This window comes from Mobula birostris, chromosome 10, assembly GCF_030028105.1.
Source record: "Mobula birostris isolate sMobBir1 chromosome 10, sMobBir1.hap1, whole genome shotgun sequence".
Taxonomy (NCBI): Eukaryota; Metazoa; Chordata; class Chondrichthyes; order Myliobatiformes; family Myliobatidae; genus Mobula; species Mobula birostris.
The window spans coordinates 69,266,335-69,288,984 of record NC_092379.1 but is presented as its reverse complement, the minus strand read 5'-3'; the positions used below and the strand labels follow the sequence as shown (position 1 = coordinate 69,288,984).

General features: G+C 39.8%; 2 protein-coding genes across 5 annotated transcripts in view; one reads left to right on the top strand and one right to left on the bottom strand.

Annotated features, from left to right (window-relative positions):
• Positions 1 to 5,249, bottom strand: part of LOC140204097 (interferon-inducible GTPase 5-like) — a 173,843-nt gene extending 168,594 nt beyond the window's left edge. The window contains exon 1 of the mRNA XM_072270437.1: positions 5,184 to 5,249. The gene's annotated coding sequence lies outside the window, so the exon portion shown is untranslated. The remainder of the gene's footprint in view (positions 1 to 5,183) is intronic.
• Positions 1 to 22,650, top strand: part of LOC140204100 (interferon-inducible GTPase 5-like) — a 628,716-nt gene that overhangs the window by 406,307 nt on the left and 199,759 nt on the right. The window lies entirely within an intron of this gene.

Below are 22,650 nucleotides of genomic sequence, written 5' to 3'. Positions count from 1 at the left end.
CCTGCTAGTGAGGAATGGGAAGTTAATCATCAGGTAGTTGTTCCTAAAATTTACCAAAATGAGATTTTGACTCATAGTATTGCTTTGGGTGGTCATCTAGGTGTAAAGAAAACTATGAACAAAGTTTCTAAACATTTTTATTGGCCTAGTTTAAGACAAGATGTGGTGACATTTTGTAAAACGTGTCATACGTGTCAATTTGTTGGTAAACCTAATCAAGCTACTCCAGTGGCCCCATTACAACCAATTCCTGTATTTAGAGAGCCGGTCTAAAAAATGATTGTAGACTGTGTAGGTCCTCTGCCAAAAACTAAAACTGGACATCAATATTTATTAACTATTATGTGCACATTGTCTAGGTTTCCAGAGGCCATACCTCTCAGGAATATAGCAGACAAATCTGTGACAAAGGCTCTTATAAAATTCTTTACTTATTTTGGGTTGCCTAAGGAAATACAATCAGATCAAGGTAGTAATTTTATGTCTGGGTTATTTCAGCAGATAGTCTATAAACTGGGGGCAAAGCAGATTATTTCCTCAGCCTATCATCCAGAATCACAAGGAGCCTTGGAGAGATTTAATTCTACACTAAATACTATGATTAGGACATATTGTGTGGAAAATGAAAAGGACTGGGATGAAGGTATACATTTACTGCTATTTGCGGTAAGGGAGGCAGTACAGGAATCATTAGGTTTTAGTCCTTTTGAACTTGTGTTTGGACATAGAGTTTGAGGACCTTTGGCTTTGTTGAAGGAACAGTAGATAATAAAGAAGTACACACTAATTTGCTAGATTATGTTTTGAAATTTAAAGACAGATTGTACAAAGCTTGTAGCTTGGCCAAGAAAAATTTAAAGTTGTCTCAAGAGAAGATAAGGAAGCTAAGATGAGGTCATTTAAGCCTGGAGATAAGGTGTTGGTTCTTTTCCCAGTGCAAATAAACCCATTACAAGCCGAATTCCATGGTCCTTATGAGATTAAATCTAAGGTAAATGATGTAGATTATGTGGTAAAAACCCCAGATTGGAGGAAGACAAATCAGCTGTGTCATATAACTATGATAAAACCGTATTATGAGAGAGAAGTTGCTACTATGACTGTTGTGATCAATGATGATTCTGATCTTGATGAAAACTTACTGGAGGATTCATCCGAAACTCATTTTAAACCCAATATTATTTCAGCCAGGTTACCAAATTCAAAAATTCTGGTAAATATTGATGAAAAATTAGCTCATTTACAGCCAGAACAGAGAGAGCAGATGAAACAGTAAATTTTTAAATATAGAGATTTATTTCCAGACGTCCCCAGATGAACCACTGTAGCTACGCATGATGTAGATGTTGGAGATGCAAAACCCATAAAACAACATTCCTATTGAATGAACAGGGAAAAATGTGAACTGGCTGAACAAAAAATTAAGCATGTGCTAGAGAGTGATATTATTAGACATTCTAATTTGAATTGGAGTTCACCGTGTGTTATGGTGCCTAAGCCAGACAATAGTATTAGGTTTTGTACGGATTACAGGAAAGTGAATGCTGTGACAAAAACTGATGCATATCCAATCCCTAGAGTATATGATTGTGTGGATAAAGTTGGACAGGCCAAATTCCTTACAAAAATTGATTTGTGAAAAGGTTATTGGTGTCTTCCCTTGATGGATAGAGGTAGAGAGATTTCAGCATTTGTAACCCCATCTGGGTTATATGAATATAATGTTCTTCCATTTGGGATGAAGAATGCACCAGGTACTTTTCAGAGGATGATTAATGGCATGATTCAGGGATTAAAAGATACAGATGCTTATATCGATGATTTAGTTACAGGAAATAATACGTGGAAAGCACATATTACTGCGGTGAAGAAATTATTTGAGAGACTTTCAAAAGCTAATTTAACTATTAACTTAGCTAAAAGTGAATTTGGTCATGCCACTGTGACCGTTAAGTAAATTAGACTCCAATTTAATACCACAGTCTAACATTACACTAGTACAATATTTTGATCACTCATATTAAGGGTTAAGACAATGTGATCGCTGATTGTTTGTCTAGGTGTTAAATGTACAATGAAAATTTGTTTTTTTGGAGTGATATTTTATCATTTGTAACACCCCTACTGCAGATTAATTTGTAAAGGGCTGAAAGATAAGATTGCATATATTGTGTATTTTGTAAATTTTATACCTTTTTTTTGTATAAATTGTTAAAATTTTGTTCTTCAAGAGACCAATTTTTTTTTTCTGCAGAGAAGTGTTACATGCTCAAGGAGATCTATTGTTTTTTGTGAGAATGATGTAATTGTCTTTTGGAGCTCATCTGATGTGATTTTCCCGCCGATGTGAGGTCACGTGATGACATGTGACCCATGACTATATAAGGGTTGACCCAGGTGACGCAGTGGGTTTTGAGTTTGTTGATTTCCAGGTAGAATTTGCTGTATCTGAACTTCAGTTGCCTGTTTGTTTTTATGACGCAGTTTTATTTTTAAAACAGAGTGTGCGTTCTGTTGCAAGATCCCATATTATTAGGACTGGAAAATTTCATTAAATGTGTTGATTTACTCAATTCCAATATTAGAAGGGAGAGTGAAGAATTTATCGAAGTGCAGGATCGAAGGATTGAGAGAATTCTGCATCATTTGGCAGTTTAATAAAGGATCGACCTTATTGAGTCTTTGTTGGAGGAGTGCGACCTGCATCAAGATAACTCTTGCCAAAAAGAGCAAGGAGTTCATGCAAAAAGATGCTCTCTCTCTCTAAAGGAATTTAAGGTCAATTGATTTAAACCAGGGGTCCCCAACCTTTTTTGCACTGCGGACCGGTTTCATATTGACAATATTCTTGCGGAACAGCCGACCAGTTGGGGGGTGGTGGAGAAGGGTAGGGTTGCCAACGGACAAGAGTAGCAGTCAAATACGTTTACCCTGAGTGACTACAATGACCATGAAGCCTTGCGCGGGCACCAGTGCACATGCGTAATTTGCGCATGCATGTATGTGCCGATTTTTTCTACAAATCATTTATGGCGATTCTGTCGGGGGGGGGGGGTGTTAATCACGACCGGAATATGGGTGATAAGTGGCTAATACACTCAATTTCGTTTCTAAAAGGGTTTATCCAACGAATTTAATATTAAACACACAGTGCATATTTTCCTTGCATGAATATAGTGTTAAGTCAATTATCAGGGGAGGACAGGGGAGCTTTAAGTAAGTATTGAACGAACTTCCAGTAGAAGTGGTAGAGGCAGGTTCGATATTATCATTTAATGAAAAATTGGATAGGTATATGGACAGGAAAGGAACGGAGGGTTTTGGGCTGAGTGCAGGCCGTTGGGACTAGGTGAGGGTAGAGTTCGGCATGGACCAGAAGGGCAGAGATGGCCTGTTTCCGTGCTGTAATTGTTATATTGCTATATAAGTAAGTCAATAGCATCATAACATTTTAAGTAACGTTTGGATATTAAACACATAGCACATATTTTCCCCATATGAACATATAAAATCATTACAACACACCAATATCACTGAATCAGTGTGAGCCCTGGGCTTGTTTCCCTGCAACAAGACGGTCCCATCGAAGGGTGACAGGAGACAGCAATACTCGAAGGGGGTTCCTTATGTCTAGTCTATTCCACAATTTGGTTTTCGTTGCATTCATTGCAGAGATATGTTGGAAATGGAAGCAACGTTTTCAGTGCTTTCCTGGCTACCTCAGGATATTTAGCCTTGACTTTGATCCAGAATGCCGGCAGAGATGTTATGTCAAACATACTTTTCAGCCCGCCGTCATATGCAAGCTCGAGAAGTTGATCTCCTTCCAGCACTGACATGGATGACGTGCGGGTAATGACCTCGCATGCGTAATGGCTCAACCGTGGGCATGACAAGGAATGAGGAAAGGTGCAGCTGACTCTTATCATCAAATCATATCGTTTCCTCACGGCCGGGTACCGGTCCACGGCCCGGTGGTTGGGGACCGCTGATTTAAACTGTTTATTTTCGGCACCGTGAATCCTGTGGACAGAACCAGCAGGAAAGTTGTGTCTGTGAAGAAATCTTTCTCCAGAGAAGTCTCTCCCAATTGAACTTGTAAATCTGTTGGACTTTCGAAGTTATTGCTTTCAGAACTATATCTGACTTTATCGCTTTAAGAACTGTTCTCGCATTTAATGCTTTAAGAACCCGAGCCAAGTGGTGAGTTGGTGAACGGCTGCATATCTGTTAACCTCCGGTTAAAGTTTTCGTTTGTTTTTTTTTTCCTTATCATTTATCCGTGTTTAATAAATGTTTGGGTGTTTTTATATTCATTGTTGCCAGTTACGTTACACTATTTTATTCAAGAAGGGGTAGTATATTAGCTGCTTTCCAATTATAAAAGACAAAAATCTCTGCCAGAAACCTTGTAATCTTGTGTCCTACTTGACTACTTCACTTCTGGCAAATGGAAGCTCACAGTCAACATAGAATTTAGCACAGGAATGGGCCATTTGGCCCGCAATGTCATGCAAACCCAGCTAAAAAGCAAACCAAAAACACCCAAACACTAATCACTCCCACCCACACAATGTTTTTATCCCTCCATCTTCCTCACACTCATGTGGCATCTAAATGTGTCTTAAATGCCTCTCGTGTATTTGCCTGTGCCGCCGTATCAGGCAGCACATTCCAGGCATCCACCACTCTCTGAGTAATAAACTTACCCCTCACATCCACTTGAACCGATCCCTCTTACCTTCAATGCATGCCTTCTGGTAATAGATATTTTAACCCTGGGAAATAGATATTAGTCCAGGATAATAGACATTTCCAGTAACTGCTGACTGTAGCTGTAACTTTTTGAAGTGCCCTTGTTGCTGTTCGGCTTACATTCCTTCCTGGGGAGAGGGTGCACATTCCAACCCTGAGCTAATGCCTTTCATTCCTCGTCCCAACTGGTCACAAATACCCCCAACATCTGAAAACCCAGACAGCTCCTTTCGGGTCGTCACTCGTCCCAAGCTGCTGATTCTCCCTTTGGGTCCCTGCTGTTCATGGACTGTGAACCACACACACACTGAGCTGCTCTCAGCACCATCACCTTATCACTGAGCAATCAGAATTCAGCAGTACTCGGGCTGTGAGCCAAGAGAACCTTACGGGACCAGTGAAGCGGGTGGGGAGAGCGAGACACTCACGGTTTTGTGTGGGACGATCGCATCTCACTTGCTTCTGTGGATTTCGGTGGGTTTGAACGCGGATTCTCATGATCAGAGCGATTCAATGAAGAACTGCAGTAATCTTCAGTGAAAATGCTCGATTAAAAATGAAGCTACTGAAACTTGGTTGAGAGAGGGACAGGAGAGGACGAGTAATAGCCCAGGTTTTCGAAGTTTTAGAAAAGATAGAGAAGGAAGTAAAAGATAGTGGGGGCGGGGTGAGTTGCACTACTAATCAACAACAATATCACAGCTGCACTCAGACATAACGGTGGTCAGGCACTGAGTCCATTTGGGTGGAACTCAGGTACAGGATGGGAGCAATCTCACTGATGGGATTGTATGACAGACCCCTAATAGCCATCGGGACACCGAGGAACAGATCTGTAATCAGATTAAGGAAATGGGTAAAAATAAAAGGGTTGCTGTCATGGGGGATTTCAATTTTCCAAATATAAACTGGGACTTTCTTATTGCAAGGAGTTTAGATGAGGCAGCATTTGTTATGTGTATCCAGGAAGGTTTTTTAACTGAACATGTGGACTGTTCAATGAGAGAAGAGGCTCTACTAGACCTGGTGTTGGGTGATGAGCCTGGCCAAGTGACTGACCTTGGGTGAGCAGTTAGGAAACAGTAAGCACAACTCTTATACTTTCAGGATGGTTATGATATGGATAGGTATGGTCCTTGTGGAAGAGTCCTCAACTGGATTAGGGCAAGTTACGAGGGTATTAGACAGGATCTAAGAAATGTCAATTGGGACACCTTTTTATCTGGCAAGTTCACATCAGAAACGTGAAGGAAATTTAAAGATCAATTGTACAGAGTACAGGAAAAATATGTTCCTGTTAGAAGGAAGAATGTATTGCAAGGATGTGGCTGGGGACGAACCCAAGTGCAGGACACAGGCACGGAGACAGGGTCAGGAGGCGTTAGCACAGTCGCCAACGTGGAACAGGTATTCAGGAGAGACTTTACCCGGAAACAAGGTTTACGTAGATTATCCAGGAAATGGTTCAGAGTTTAGAACTGACAGTCCTAAGGAATCAGGAAACAAAGTTTACACACATTAGAATAGACCAACGAACTGGCGAAGGATGACAGTGATGCCAGTGTTCTTATCCTCAGTTCGCTGATGGAAAGCAGGTGTGCTGTAATTAATGAAAACTGGGAGCAATTGGAAATCAGACAAGGGGATAATAGTAAGATGGAGCATTGCCAGATGGGACCATGACAGTTTCCACCCCCTCCCCCTGCCAACGGGAGTCTCCAGGCGATTCTCTAGGCCAGCGGTCCCCAGTCACCGGGCCGTGGATCGGTACCGGGCCGCAAAGCATGTGCTACCAGGCCGCGAGGAAATGATATGATTCGGCGATAGGAGTCAGCTGCACCTTTCCTCATTCCCTGTCATGGGCGGCACCTTTCCTCATTCCCTGCCGGGCCATGAGGGGACAATATGATTTGGCGATATGAGTCCGCTGCTCCTTTCCTCATTCCCTGTCACGCCCACTGTTGAGCCATTACGCACGCGAGGTCATCACGCATCCATGTCAGCGGGGGAAGGAGTTCAACTCCCTGCGCTTGCAAATGACGACGAGCTGAAAAGTATGTCCGACATTACATCCCTGCCAGCATTCTGGATCAAAGTCAAGGCTCAATATCCTGAGATAGCCACGGAAGCACCGAAAACGCTGCTTCCATTTCCAACATATCTCTGCAATGAATGCAACGAAAACTAAACTGCAGAATAGACTGGACATAAGGAACCCCCTTCGAGTATCACTGTCTCCCATCACCCCTCGATGGCACTGCCTTGTTGCAGGGAAACAGGCCCAGGTCTCCCACTGGTTCAGCGATATTGGTGCGTTGCAATGATTTTATATGTTCATACGGGGAAATATGCGCTGTGTTCAATATCCAAACGTTACTTAAAATGTTATGATGCTATTGACTTATATAACAATATAACAATTACAGAACGGAAACAGGCCACCTCCGACCTTCTAGCCCGTGCCGAACGCTACTCTCACCTCGTCTCACCGACCTGCACTCAGCCTATAACTCTCCATTCCTTTCCTGTCCATATAGCTATCCAGTTTAACTTTAAATGATAATATCGAACCTGCTTCTGCCACTCCTACTGGAAGCTTCCCTGTTCTCCCCTGATAATTGACTTTTCGCTATATTCATACGAGGAAAATATGCGCTGTGTGTTTAATATTAAATTCGTTAGATAAACTCTTTTAGAAACGAAATTGAGTGTATTAGCCACTTATCACCTATATTCCGGTTGTGATTACCCCCCCTCCCCCCCGAACAGAATCGCCAAAAACGATTTGTAGAAAAATAATCAGCACGTGCACGTATGTGCAAGTCACACATGTGCACTGATGCCCGCGCAAGGCTTCATGGTCATTGTAGTCTTTCTCGGGGTAAACTCAACGTATCTGACTGGTACTCTTGTCCGTTGCCAACCCTACCCACGTAACCCCCCCCCCCCCACCGGTCGGCCGGTCCGCAAGAATATTGTCAATATGAAACCGGTCCGCAGTGCAAAAAAGGTTGGGGACCCCTGCTCTAGGCTTGTCCGGGTTGTCCCGATGGAAGTCTTGGATGAGGGAGGGGTCCAGAATGAAGCAGTGGGGAATCCAGGAATGCTCCTCCGTGCCCTACCCTTCCCAGTTGATCAGGTATTGGAGGCCCCTGTCCGACGGCGCACATCTAGTAGCCACCAGACAGTGTATGCCAGATGGTTGTCAATGATTCGGGTGGGTGGAGGGGTTTCAGTCGGAGGACACAAGGGACTGATGGAAACTGGCTAATTTGGGAAACATGAAAAGTAGGGTGGATGTGCATAGACCTTTGTAGTTTAAGTTGGACTGCTGTGGGGTTGATGATACTTTTGACCTCAAAAGTTCTCAGGAAGAGATACAGGGCGTATCTGTTCCCCAGGTTTAGAATATCTCTAATAACTTGGGCATTCAACCAGTGTGCAAAAGACAACAAACTGTGCAAATACAAAAAGAGTGAAATAATAATTAAAGGTAAGTAATCAATAAGTACCAAGAACATGAGATAAAGAATCACTGATGTGAGTCCATAGGCTATGGGAACATCTGGATGATGGGGCAAGTGAAGTTGAGTGAAGTTATCCCCTTTAGTTCAAGAATGTGATAGGTGAGGGGTAATGGCAGATCCTGAATTTGGTGGTAGAATGCTGAAGCTCCTGTATCTTTTTCCAGATGACAGCAGTGAGGAGACAGCATGCCCTGGGTGCTGGGGGTCCCTGATGATGGATGCTGCTTTATTGCAACATCATTTTGTGTAGATAATCTCGGTGATGGGGAGGGCTTTACATGTGATGGATTGGGCTGTATCTACAACTATTTGTAGGATCTGCTATTCAAGGGCATTGGTGTTTCCATACCAGGCCAAGATGCAGCCAGTCAATATACACTCCACCACTACATAGCTAACGAAGTTTGTCAAAGATTTAGATGTCATGCTGAATCTCCACGAACTCTAAAGGAAGTAGAGATACTGCCATGCTTTCTTTGTTTTTGCACTTACAGTACAGATCCACCGAAATATTACATTGAGGAATTTAAAGTTGCTGCCTCTCTCCACGTCTGATGCTCCAATGAGGACTGGCACCTGGACCTCTGATTTCATCCTTCGGAAGTCAATAAGCAGCTCCTTGGTCTTGCTGACATTGATACTGAGTTATTGGGTTGTTGTTATGGCACCAATACGGCAGAATTTCAATCTCTCTCCTATATGCTGATACATCACCAGTCGGCTCACGATGGTGGTATCATCCACAAACTTGAATGTAGCAATGGAGCAGTGTGTAGCCACTGGCCAATCTGAATTATCTCACCCAGTGCAGAAAGGGCAATCTCTAAAAATGCTTTTAGAGATTTTCTGATGGTGTGAAAATTTTGTTATGGACACAACAAAGCCATTGACTCCTCCCAGACTGGCTGCTATTCTGTTCACTCAGTTCAATCAAGTGAATACAATCAAGGTCAATTCATTCCCCTTCCAGCAGGAGTTGCTTTGCTGATTCTCCCTAAAAATTACACAAATTCACCCGATCTCAGGGGATAAATACTCTGCTGGGATGCCATAAAGACAAGTAGCATCACACACTGGCTAACAATCACCATCTTAAGCAAAATAATCAAAGAAAATGTGATATATTCTGTAGCATCAAGCAGAAATTTTAATAAATGTGGTCAAAGGCAAACTCCAAGGAAACGAAGTCCCTCAACCAGCCAGTAGAGAACTTACACGAACCTATGTTGATTGATACTGTTTTGAGCCAATTGAACAGTCGAGGATAGTGGTTCCCAAAGTGGGATTTTATTGGCGGGAGATAAAGATAAAGGGAGCAGTGGGGGTGCTGACACTTGGTAGCAAGGGGGACAGCTGAAGGATTATAGTCTTAATTTAAGAAATTAATTACCTATTATAGAACATAGAACATAGAATAGTACAGCACAGTACAGGCCCTTCAGCCCACAATGTTGTGCCGACCCTTAAACCCTGCCTTCCATATAAGTCTCCACCTTAAATTCCTCCATATACCTGTCTGGTAGTCCCTTAAACTTCACTAGTGTATCTGCCTCCACCACTGACTCAGGCAGTGCATTCCACGCACCAACCACTCTCTGAGTAAAAAACCTTCCTCTAATATCCCCCTTGAACTTCCCACCCCTTACCTTAAAGCCATGTCCTCTTGTATTGAGCAGTGGTGCCCTGGGGAAGAGGCGCTGGCTATCCACTCTATCTATTCCTCTTATTATCTTGTACACCTCTATCATGTCTCCTCTCATCCTCCTTCTCTCCAAAGAGTAAAGCCCTAGCTCCCTTAAACATTTTATTCTTAGTGTTTCATAATTGTACCATCATTTAACATAATGTTTCTGTAAAAAATTATGATGAATAATTACGGAAAACAATGAAGAGGCGAGTGAGGGCAAGGCTGAGAATAAGGATTGAAGCATGACGGTGAAAGGTGAAGTCAAGGCATGTTTCAGGCGAAGTTTGGACAAGGTTGAGGCACGTTCAAAGCAAAGTCAGGGCAAGTTCAAGACATACTCAGAGAGCGGAGCAGAGCAAAAGAGGCAGATTCGAGGCACATCCACCTTAACCAAGAGTGAGGTTTGATTGATCTAAGCACCAGGTCAATTTGGAAAGGTTGGGTACGGGCTGAAACGTGGCAGCGGGGTCCAGGCCCAGGGTGTGTCAATGCAACTGGGCCCAGGTCCCAATGCAAGGAATGACCCGATGTTTGGATGATTTAAGTGCTGGGTCTGATGGACTAAAAATGGCACCAGAGGTGAGGGTCAGGTCAGTTGTGCTTGCTAATCCAACACGTTTACTCTGTGCTGTGTTGTGCTGAAGCTGAGGCTGATGCCTGCTCCAGGCTTCATGTCTGCGAGCTCAATGACGTTTACTCTGCTCTGTGTCACTCCGAGGCTGAGGCCTGCTCCAGGCTTCGTGTCTGAGGATTCACTTTCATTTTAAATACTATTTGCTTACTTTTATTTTTGGACGATTTGTTTCTTTCTCTCTCTGCACATTAATCTTCTTTTTATGAGTTCTCTTGGGTTTCTTTGTTTTGTGACTGTATGTTAGCAGTCAAATCTCAAGGTTGTATAATCTATACATACTTTGATAATAAAGGTACTTTGAACTTTGAGTTGATTACAATGATCACATAAACTTGCTAACGCCCCATTCGCTGCGTCTTTCCTCAAAATGGGTTATAATGCAACGCAATGTGACATTTCTGTTTTTGGCATATCATGAGAAATTGTTTCTGAGCACATGCATTGTTGCCTTTCACTACTGTAGTACACTGTTAGCTAGGATGATCCCCAGACACTAATCATGCAGTGAACCATGGTGCGTGTTGAAAGGGGTAAAGTTCAGAATCTGCCCTTTTGATGGACTTGACCACACTCCTCTACCTCACAGCCCAATCAAGATATCACAACCACACTTTATTTAATTCAGGAAGAGAATCAGGATCTGCCTGAGTTATTCTGATGTCATCATTTACCCCTTTATTGAGTGTAGCGCTTGATGTTAGACAATAGACGATTGACTGTGGTTGTTAATCTGTAAAGAAAATTTCAGAAGCAGATGTTTTAAAAAGTGTAGATGGAAATATGGATTTACAGAGCCTATAAAAGTATTCACATCCCCATGGAAATTTTCATGTTTTATTCTTTTACAACATTGATTAACATTGATTTAATTTGACTTTTTTTGACACTGATCAACAGAAAATGTCTTGTGCCAAAGTGAAAACAAATCTCTACAAAATGATCTAAATTAGTCACCAATATAAAACACAAAATATTTGATTGCAGAAGTATTCACTGCCCCCCCCCCTTTAAAGTGACACACCAAATCATCACTGGTGCAGCCAATTAGAAGTCACCTAATTAGTTAAATGGAGATCAATTTTTGGAGACCTTTACGCAATCAACGTGTAATTGATTGTAGTTAAAATACTTGCATCTGGAAGGTCCAAAGGCTGATGAGTCAGTACCTGGCAAAATCTACACCATGAAGACAAAGGAACACTCCAAGCAACTTTGCAAAAAGGTTACTGAAAGGCTCAAGTCAGGAGACGGATACAAGAAGATTTCCAGGTCACTGAATATTCCTTGGAGTACAGTGAAATTAATCATCAAGAAATGGAAAGAATATGGGACATCTGTAAATCTGCCTTGAACTGGCCATCCTTAAAAACTCAGTGACCGTGCAGGAAGGGAACTGATGAGGGAGGCCACCAAGAGACTTATGGCAAATCTGGAGGGGGTTACCGGCTTCAGTAGCTGAGATGGGAGAGACAGCACATACAACGACTGTTGCCCAGGTGCCTCATCAGTCACAGCTTTATGGGAGAATGGCAAAGAGAAAACCACTGTTGAAGTCTCAGCTAGAGTTTGCCAGAAGGCATGTGGGAGGTTCTGAAGTCTGCTGGAAGAAGGTTCTATGGTCAGATGCAACCAAAAATTGAGTTTTTGGCCGTCAGACTAAACACTACGTTTGGCGTTGGCCAGACATCACGCATCATCAAAAACACACTTCCGGTGAGGCACAAGGCAAGATGGCAGCACATCACTGAGCACTGACATATAACCCTCCTTTTTCAAGTTATTTAAGGCTCATAGACAGTCTTAATACAAGGTTGAGTTGGAGAAAGATCTAACTGAAGACATGACTTCAAAAAAAGATCCAAATTCAACCAGGAAACAAGATACCAGCAGACGACACCAAGCTAGCGATTCATCCGAGGAAATAGCTATGCTAATTAAGCAAACAATGGCAACGGAGATGCAATCGCTGCAAGAATCAGTAGCCCACATGCTAAAGGAGTTGCTGGAAAAGGCTTTTGACCCCATACAGAAGCATATGGCAGAGAATGGCAACATTCTCCGGTCGTTAAAAGAACAAGCGGAATTCACGCTAAAAAAATTAACACGATCTTCAATAAAATAGACAACATTCAGGTTTGCTGATGCAAGAATGAGAAAGTTATTAACTCCTGTCTTGTGGAGGTGTCTAAGATATGGAAGAAAGTAAGCGACTTGGAGGACAGATACAGGAGAAACAATGTGCAGCTGGCCAACTTACCGACAGGTGCTAGGGGCAACGATCCAAGAGGTTACCTCCAGAAGATGCTACCTAATTGGATTCCAATGCTCAAGAATTCCCAGAGCACTCCTTTGGAGATCGATAGAGCACATAGGATCTTCTCCAACACCTCAAGACCGCGGACCATGAATTTTAGGCTTCTACGGTACACCGACCGGCAGGCTATCCTGGAGGGCGCGAGGAAAGCCCAAACTACTCTCCTTGATGGCACCCAGCTGCAGTTCTTCACCGACTACAGCCTCGGCACAATGCAGGAACAGCAGGGATACAAGGAGATCCGCGCTAAGCTTCGACAGAAGGGGATCAACTCGTTCCTCATAAATCCGGCCATTTTGAGAGTGAATATCAAGGGCATGAAGATGTCATTTAACTCAGCAGAGGAAGCGAAAGAAGCTCTCAAATCATCGGTGCTGGGAGATATGGGAGAAGACCCTGGGCAAAGTCCAAACGCCCCTCGGGAGGAGATGGAACTGCATTAAGAGCTCGGACCAGCCTGTAAATGCAATCTAACAGGCACGGGCAAGTTAGCATCCGAGATGTGAAGTTTTCTGGTTATTTTATTAGAAAGTCATTCGTTGCACTTTTGTATTTAGTTAATTAAGGGGCGAATTTGTTTCTGACTATTGCAGGTTAGAGTTTTAAGGTAATATTCAATATACCCAAATGTAATACTTCATCAGGAATGAAGCTGAAAAACAGCAGTTTGTTCGGACTAACTTTAGAATGTTATGTCTCCAGTAGACTTGTTTACGTTTCTGGGCACAAGATAAGACGTCACTGACGCTATCGCTGAGCGATGGTTTATTGCAAGATAGCTGTTGGGGTCTTGATTATGTGTTACACTATATTTGAGATGGAAACGGTTTTAATTATATAGGTTAATGGGTTTGTCCAGGTTTCTTTTCTCTTGTCTCTTTGATATGATTGTCTCTGAGAACTACTTTGCCTTTTTAATTTGCTGGTGCTTGAGGGGGGTGGTCAATGTTAGTGTTCAGTTTCTGACATTGCTAAGTGGCACTTACAGATGTTACAAGGTAAAGGGTTGAATGGGAGGGGTGATGGGAGGGGAGTGGGAAGGGGGTAACTCAGGGCTCCACCACCAACTTACAACAACAGATCCAGGGGAAGATGAGCAACACAGATAAATTAGAAAATCTTTCTATTGTGTCATTTAATGTTAGAGGAGTAAACTCTCCCTACAAGCGTTCAAAGGTTTTAGATTTCTTACGCAGAAAGAAAATAGATATCACGCTGTTACAGGAAACACATCTTAAACCTAATGACATTCCCAGGGTTCAAAACCGCTTTTATAAACCCCTTGTGGCATCAGCTGATGGTACTTGTACGAAAGGAGTTATGATATTAATGAGATGTAGTATTAATGTATCAATTGAAAGGATGGGTGCCGACAATAAAGGACGTCTAGCTTTTTGCTGTACATCCATTCAGGGTAAAAAATTTGCATTCATTAGCCTATATGCCCCAACTATATTCGAGGTTGAATTTTTTCCCTCAATTACCTCACAATTACTGAAGTTAAGTGACTACCAACTATATGTTGGTTCGGACATGAATGCTTTGGTAAACATTAACCTCGATAAATCTTCCTCAACTATATCAAGCTCTCAAGAATCTGCTTCCAAACCACTTAACTTTTTTCTAACTGATTTAAATTTAACTGATGTGTGGAGGGTGCATAATCCATCTGCTAAAGACTATACCTTCTTCTCCACAAGACCTAAAACTTTATCTTGAATAGATTACATTCTTATATCCTCCAGTCTGCTGCCTTTAGTACACTCAATAGAATTTTTGCCCAAACATCTATCTGATCACAACCCAGTCATATCTACTTTTAATTATGGCAAAATTAAAAATAAGGCTGTTAGGTGGATGATAACTCCACCCTTCGAAAAACGATGAATTTCTATCACAACTGAGAACAAAACAGACAGAATTTATAAATTTAAATAAAAATAGTGTCTCAGATGTGACAGTGATTTGGACCTCCGTCAAGGGCTTCTTATGAAATAACGCTATATGGTTCAGTTCTCACCTACATAAAAGCCGGCTTCAAAAGATTTCCACCTTAGAGGAAGAATGTAAGATTTTGGAGAATGATCTCAAAAGGAGATACACCATAACCAAAGAAAACGAGCTGAAAACAAAACAAGCAGAATTAAATGATTTATTAAGAAGCAAGGCAGAATATATGATCCATATAACCAAACATAAGTATTACGCAGAAGGCAGCCATCTTTTAGCTCTAACGCTCAATCAACAGGAAGCTAAAAGGTCTATACCAGCAATTAAATGTACTAAATGTGGAGTGGTATCTTCAACAAGAAATAAACGAGACATTCAAGAATTACTTTAAAGAGCTGAATACAAGTGGTTCAGTTCCTTCTGAGAATGACTTCACAGATCTTTTTAGTGGATTAGACCTCCCTACGTTGTCATTAGAGGACACCAAAACTCTAGGCTCTCCTATTACACTGGATGAGCTACTTAAAGCAGTCAAAGATACAAAGAAGGGCTGTATGCCAGGCATAGATGGCATACCTGTGGAACTTCACCTAGCACTTTGGGATATTCTTGGACCAGTATGGTTGGAAACATTAAATTATGCTTCTGGAAATGGCTCTTTCCATAGAGATCTAAACACAGCCCTGATCACAGTTATACCTAAGCCCGGTAAGGACCCCTTGGAGTGTGCCAATTACCGTCCCATCTCCTTGATAAATGCCGACCTCAAGATATTTCCCAAAGTCTTAGCCAGTAGACTTGAGACAGTAGTGGGGAAATAATTAGCCCAGATCAAACGGGCTTTATCAGGGGGCATCTCATATCTGATAATATTCGCCGGCTCTTACACATACTGAGTGCAACACATAAAATCCCAACTGCCTGTGGCCTGCTATTTCCAGATGCTGAAAAAGCATTTGATCGCCTTGAATGGCCATATCTTTGGAGAGTTGTAAAAGAATTTAAGTTCGGCGATAAATTTATCAATATGATTCAAACACTATATGCTAATCCTTCAGCCTGGATATGTGTGGGAAGAGGGTTCTCAGAGTTATTTGACATAGGATGGGGCACAAGACAAGGGGTCCCTTTGTCTCCTTTAATTTTTACTATATCTATTGAACCGCTTGCACATTTAATTAGAAACTCTCCTCAGATCTCCCCATTACAGGGGGGGACTTCCGGTAGAGCTCATGGAGTGAAGTCGTGTTCTTGACTCGCTCCATTACCTCTGAGTTTTACTTCTTATGATCAGCTATATTTTAATTAACCATTAAGGCATCGACTTTTACAATATTTTGAAATAAATTGGGCTCTTTGATAATCGGATGCGTTTAAGGTCTGCTATGTCTAAGAATGGAAAAAACGGGAAGGACGGCAAACCTCCGGTTAGACCGAAAAGTACCGATTTTCCTCCAACTGAACCACCGCTGACTTTGAAAGCTATATTGGAGCTAATTTAAAGGGAAATTTCAACCTCTGTTACGGAGCTGATTCGTGCGGAAATTTCAATTCATTTCCAGAAAATTGCCGATTCAATCCAGAAGATACAAACATCTATTACGGAACATCAGTCGGCTTTATCTGATCTTCAAAAATCCACGCAACAAAGTGAGCTTAAGATGGAGAAAATCGAAGAAACAGTTAATGTGATGAAGAAGAAACTTGACTTTCTGACCTTTAAAAACTCTGACTTAGAATCCAGAATGCGATGGCAGAATCTTCGAATGATTGGGGTGCATGAAGCTGTTGAATCTGATAACCCTATGAAGTATTTTTCTCAACTTTTAAAAGATGCATTTCCTACTGTATTTTCAGACCAACCACTGTTATTGGATCGTGTTCATAGAGTTCCATCATACTCGTCTAAGTCAGATAAACCTCGACATGTCATCTTACGCTTTCATTACTTTCAAGACAAGGAGAAACTGCTTCGTTTCGTTCGATCTAAAGGTTACATTGATTTTTTGGATCTTGATTCGTGGAGGATTTCAGTAAACCAATTCGGGATCAACGGGTTCGTTACAGATCTGTGATGTCGGAACTCTACAAGATGGATTTAAAACCAGCGCTGCTTTATCCTGCACGTCTAAGGATTTGTATGTTGGATGGAGCCCTCCATTTTTTTGAATCTCCATCGGATGCCCAGAGTTATCTGGATCAATTTTCACCTTCAACATCTTAATCATAATTTTTAACTATCTACGTTTGATCGGAGGTTGTGAATTTGTCAGTTTTAATTTTTTTTTTGCCTTATATGGGCAGAAAAGTTTATTTTTGATTAATTAATATGGTTGCTAAACTTCCTTTCTATCTGCGTCATTCCTTTTTTTTTCCCAGGGGATTCTGGGTGGTTATTCCCTCACCGTCATTCTACGTATTTCCTTTAAGGCCTTAAATTTTGTAGTTTTTAAATCTACTTCTTTTTGTAGGTTTTCATAACTAGTTTATGTTAATAATCTCATTTCTTTTTTTGTTTACTCATAGGGTCTGGGGTTTGTTGCGTTTTTTTTAATATTTTCTGGCTTTTTCTCTGTTATATTAAGTGTTTGTTTTAATTGATTTACCTTTTTTTATTTTTTTACTGTTTTATAACTAGCTGATCTTTCTTATATTTACACTTTTTTTAGGGAGCGTATACCGGAAGTCATGGGGGTAGTTTTAGTGCTTGCTTCTTTCTGGCTGGTCTGTGTTAGATTTAGCCTTGGGATCATGGGGTGGGGGGTGGTGGGAGGGGCTTCACGTTTTAGTTTCTTTCTTCTTGGGCTATGTACACTATTGAAGTATTGGTTGCGTTCTCCTTCCCGGTATCTCTTATTTGTTCTGTTCCCTTTCCGGGTTCATGGGTCGAGCCTATCGTCAATCCTCCTTGTTGCGGGTTGACTTTAGGGTTTATGGAGTCTATTATTAATTTTGTCTCCTGGAATACTAATGTTCTTAATCATCCTATTAAAAGGAAAAAAGTTTTTAAAGTGTTCCGGAGACTTAAAGCACAAATTTTATTTTTACAAGAGACCCATGTGCGGAGGGGGGACAGGCTACGTTTTTTTAAATTCTGGAAGGGTTAACAGTTTCATTCGAACTCCAATGCTAAGATTCGAGGCGTCTCTATTTTTATAGACTCCTCAGTTACTTTTATACAACATGATATTATTTCTGATCCGAATGGTAGATTTCTACTGGTTAGTGGTCTACTATTTAATAGAAAGGTAGTTTTGGTTAATGTTTATGCTCCTAATATGGACTGTCCGGAATTTTATAAATCATTATTCAATCAGTTCCCGAATTTGAATGAGTCTTCATTGATCTGGGGCGGAGATCTTAATACCTGTTTATCTCCAACTTTGGACCGTTCGGCTCCTCTACAGACCTTACCTAATAAATCTGCAACTTTGATTAATTCATTCCTCTCTGATTCTGGGTCGACGGACACTTGGCGTTTTTTGCATCCTCAGGAACAAGGTTTTTCTTTTTTTTCACATGTTCACCATTCCTATTCAAGAATTGATTATTTCTTTATTGACTCTGGTCTTATTTCTTCAGTGATTCAATGTGATTATGACTCTATAACCATTTCGGATCATGCTCCACTTAAGCTTTCTATTAAAATTCAGGCCAATACACAAAATAATAGACAATGGTGTTTTAATTCGCTGTTGCTTCAGGACTCGGACTTTGTTAACTTTATGAATGAACAGATCGATATTTTTTTTACCATCAACTATACAGAGGATATTTCTGTGAACATTCTTTGGGATACTTTTAAAGCTTATATTCGTGGTCAGATTATCTCGTATTCTGCTGCTTTGAGGAAGGAGCTGAAGCAGGAGGAGTTGGTAATTGTGGACAAGATTAACGAAATTGATAAGAAATATGTTACAGCTCCCTCTGAGGAGTTATATAAACAAAGAATTGAACTTCAAATGGAACACAGTTTATTACATTCATCCTCGATTGTAAACCAATTAAAGAAAACAAGAAGTGAATTTTATGTACACAGTGACAAAATTGGCAAACTGCTGTCTAATCAATTGAAGTCTAATTATGCTAAATCTCAAATTAATCAGATTTATAACCAAAGTGACCGACTGATACTTGATCATGCGGGGATTAATCAAACCTTCTGTGATTTTTATTCTTCCTTATATCAATCAGAGTCTCCTCGAGACTCTAAATATATGAATGATTTTTTAGATAACCTAGACTTCCCTGAGATTTCACAGGATATGTCTTCTATGTTAGATACTCCCATTACCACTGATGAGATTAAGAATGTTATTTCCTCTATGAATTTTGGGAAAGCTCCTGGCCCTGATGGGTTTACCATAGAATTTTATAAATGTTTTGCACCTTCATTAATCCCTTGGTTCTGTAGGGTTTTTGAGGCTTCATTAAAACTTGGTAAACTTCCGGAATCTTTCAATAGAGCGTCAATCTTTCTAATATTAAAGAAGGATAAAGATCCTGCTCAATGTGCATCTTATAGACCAATATCTTTATTAAGTGGTGATTCTAAAGTTTTTTCTAAGTTATTAGCAAACAGATTAGAAAAAGTACTTCCTTTTATTATTTTGGAAGACCAAACGGGTTTTATTAAAGGTCGTTACTCTTTTTATAACATTCGCACACTGTTAAATATTGTTTATACCCTCTCACAAAATGTTCCTGAGTGTGTTATCTCTTTAGATGCTGAGAAAGCTTTTGATAGAGTAAATGGCCTTATTTATTCAAGGTGCTTGAAATGTTTAATTTTAGCTCGAAATTTATATCCTGGGTCAAACTGCTATATCATTTCCTGTGGCCTCGGTCCGTACCAACTCTCTAAGCTCACCTTTTTTCCCTCTTTTTCGAGGTACTCGACAAGGTTGTCCTCTTAGTCCTTTATTATTTGATATTGCATTAGAACCTCTTGCAATTGCCATTCGAGAATCTCCAAATATTACTGGGATAACTCGGGGCTTAAAGTCCCATAAAATATCACTCTATGCTGATGATTTACTTTTATATATTTCTAATCCTCAAAAATCCATCCCTGCTGTTTTAGAGTTATTAGCACAATTTAGTCTCTTTTCAGGTTATAAATTAAATCTTAGTAAGAGTGAACTTTTCCCAATTAATAAACAACTTCCCTTATATCATAACTTTCCATTTAAATTGATTAATAATTATTTTTCATATCTTGGGATTAAAATTACTTGTAAATACAAAGATTTATTTAAGATTAACTTTTTACCCTTAATTGACCATATTATTCAACTTTCATCTAAATGGTTTCCTTTATATTTAACTTTGATTGGTCGTATTAATGCAGTTAAAATGTTTTTTTTGCCAAAATTTCTATATATATTTCAGGTATTACCAATCTTTGTTCCAAAATCTTTTTTTGATAAAGTTGACTCAAAAATTTCTTCATTTATTTGGCAAAATAAAAACCCGAGACTGGGTAAAATACATTTACAGAAAGCTAAGAGAGATGGAGGTTTAGCATTACCTAACTTTAGATTCTATTATTGGGCAATTAATATTCGACATATGAAATTTTGGTTACTTGACCAGGATATACTATCCATTCCTAAATGGGTAGCATTAGAATTACAATCTGTTCAGGGCTATACACTTGGCTCTATTTTAGGTTCCTCTCTTCCTTTTGATTTGAAACGTCTCAAACAGGTATCTAACCCGATAGTTAAATATACCTTACGTATTTGGTTTCAATTCAGAAAATTTTTTGATCTTAACCAATTTGGGCTAGCGATTCCTATCTTAGGTAACATATTTTTTCCTCCCTCTTTTACGGATCGTGCTTTTCAAATTTGGAAGACTAAGGGTATTTCACGGTTTTTGGATTTATTTTTAGATGGTTCCCTTATGTCTTTTGAACAATTATCTAATAAATATAATTTATCAAGAATACATTTTTTTAGATATCTACAAGTTAGAAATTTCCTAAGTACTATACTTTCTTCTTTTCCAATGCTTCCTCCTACATACATTTTAGATACTATAATTAACCTTAATCCATGTCAGAAAGGTGCATCGGCTATGATTTATAATATTATTATGAAACTTAGGAAAGCTCTATTTGATAAGATTGGGGTAGATTGGGAACAGGAATTGGGGTCTATCATTTCCGTGGATGACTGGGGGCAGATTTTACAATTAGTCAATACTTCCTCTATCTGTGCTAAACATTCCCTAATTCAATTTAAAGTTGTTCATAGAGCACATATGTCCAAAGATAAATTAGCTTGCTTTTATTCTCATATTAATCCTTTTTGTGATAGATGTCCGAGGCAGATAGCCTCTTTAACTCATATGTTTTGGTCTTGTCCTACTCTGGAAACTTTTTGGAGAGACATTTTTAATATTATCTCCAAGGTATTGAATATAGATATCTCTCCTCACCCTATTACTGCTATCTTTGGACTACCTAAATTTCCAGTAATCTTTCTCCTTCAGCCCGTAGAATGATTGCATTTCTTACTTTAATGGCGAAAAGATGTATCTTACAACATTGGAAAGAGCTTAATGCTCCAACTACCTTTTTTTTGGTTTTCTCAGACGATATTATGCTTGAATTTGGAGAAAATTAGAAGCAATCTTTATGATTCCTCACTTAAATTTGAACAGACCTGGAGGTCTTTTATTCAATATTTTCATTTAATGTAATTTTTTTTCTCCTCCTTTTTTGCTCCATATTTATATACCCTTCTTGTTTTTTTTTACTGTTTTTAATGGAGGTCGGGATTGAGGACGTGATTTTAAGTTTTTTAACTCTGCTTGGTTCCAAGTTAGCCCATTGCATTGCTTTGCTTTTAGTTAGTTGCACGGTGGTTTTTTTGGGGTTTTTTTTTTTCCTTTTCTCTATTGATATATATATAAATTAGTATACTATTATGTTACCTTAGTATGTTATGTTTAAATTACATTGTTTGTATCATTTTTTTCTTTTTTTTTGTATTAATACCTCCTGTAATTTTATTATATTCTAACAGTGTATTAGTGCCTATATGGCTTACCTTTTTGTATACTTATTCAATAAAAAGATTTATAAAGAAGAAAGAAAGAAAGATCTCCCCATTACAATAGATACAACATCACATTCAATATCACTTTACGCAGACGACACGTTAATTTATATGGCAAATGTTCAACAAACTCTCCCCTTTGTTTTAGAAACACCGGAGCAATTTGGATTTCTTTCAGGATACAAAGTTAATTTATCAAAATCAGCACTGGTGCTGATTAATACGGATAAAAGTAAGGTGTCTCTCCCTCCCCAGATTACGGTTACAAATGAGGTCCTCTACTTGGGTATTAAAGTTAATACTTCCTTATCATCTGTGGCTAAAGCAAATTACTCTTTAATTTTGAAAACAATAGAAGAAAGTATTAGTCGATGGAGACACCCGCCAGCATCAGTCCCAGCCCGTGTATCGGACATTAAAATGAACATCTTTCCCCGCATTAATTTTATCAGTTCAGTGATCCCACTTGAGCCTTCAGCAGGATATTGGCAAAAACTGGACTCCTTACTCTGATGCTATGTCTGGAAGGGTAAACGACCCAATATAAAGTGGTCAGCTCTACAATTCAAAAAGTCGGATGGGGGATTGGCATGTCCAAATTTTAAAGTGTGTCACTGGGCATTTGTATTAAAAAGTCTCAGCTATTGGATGGAGGAAGATTAAGTTTCATCATGGAAAAATATAGAACAAGAGCTAATAACACCAATAAGGTTGAA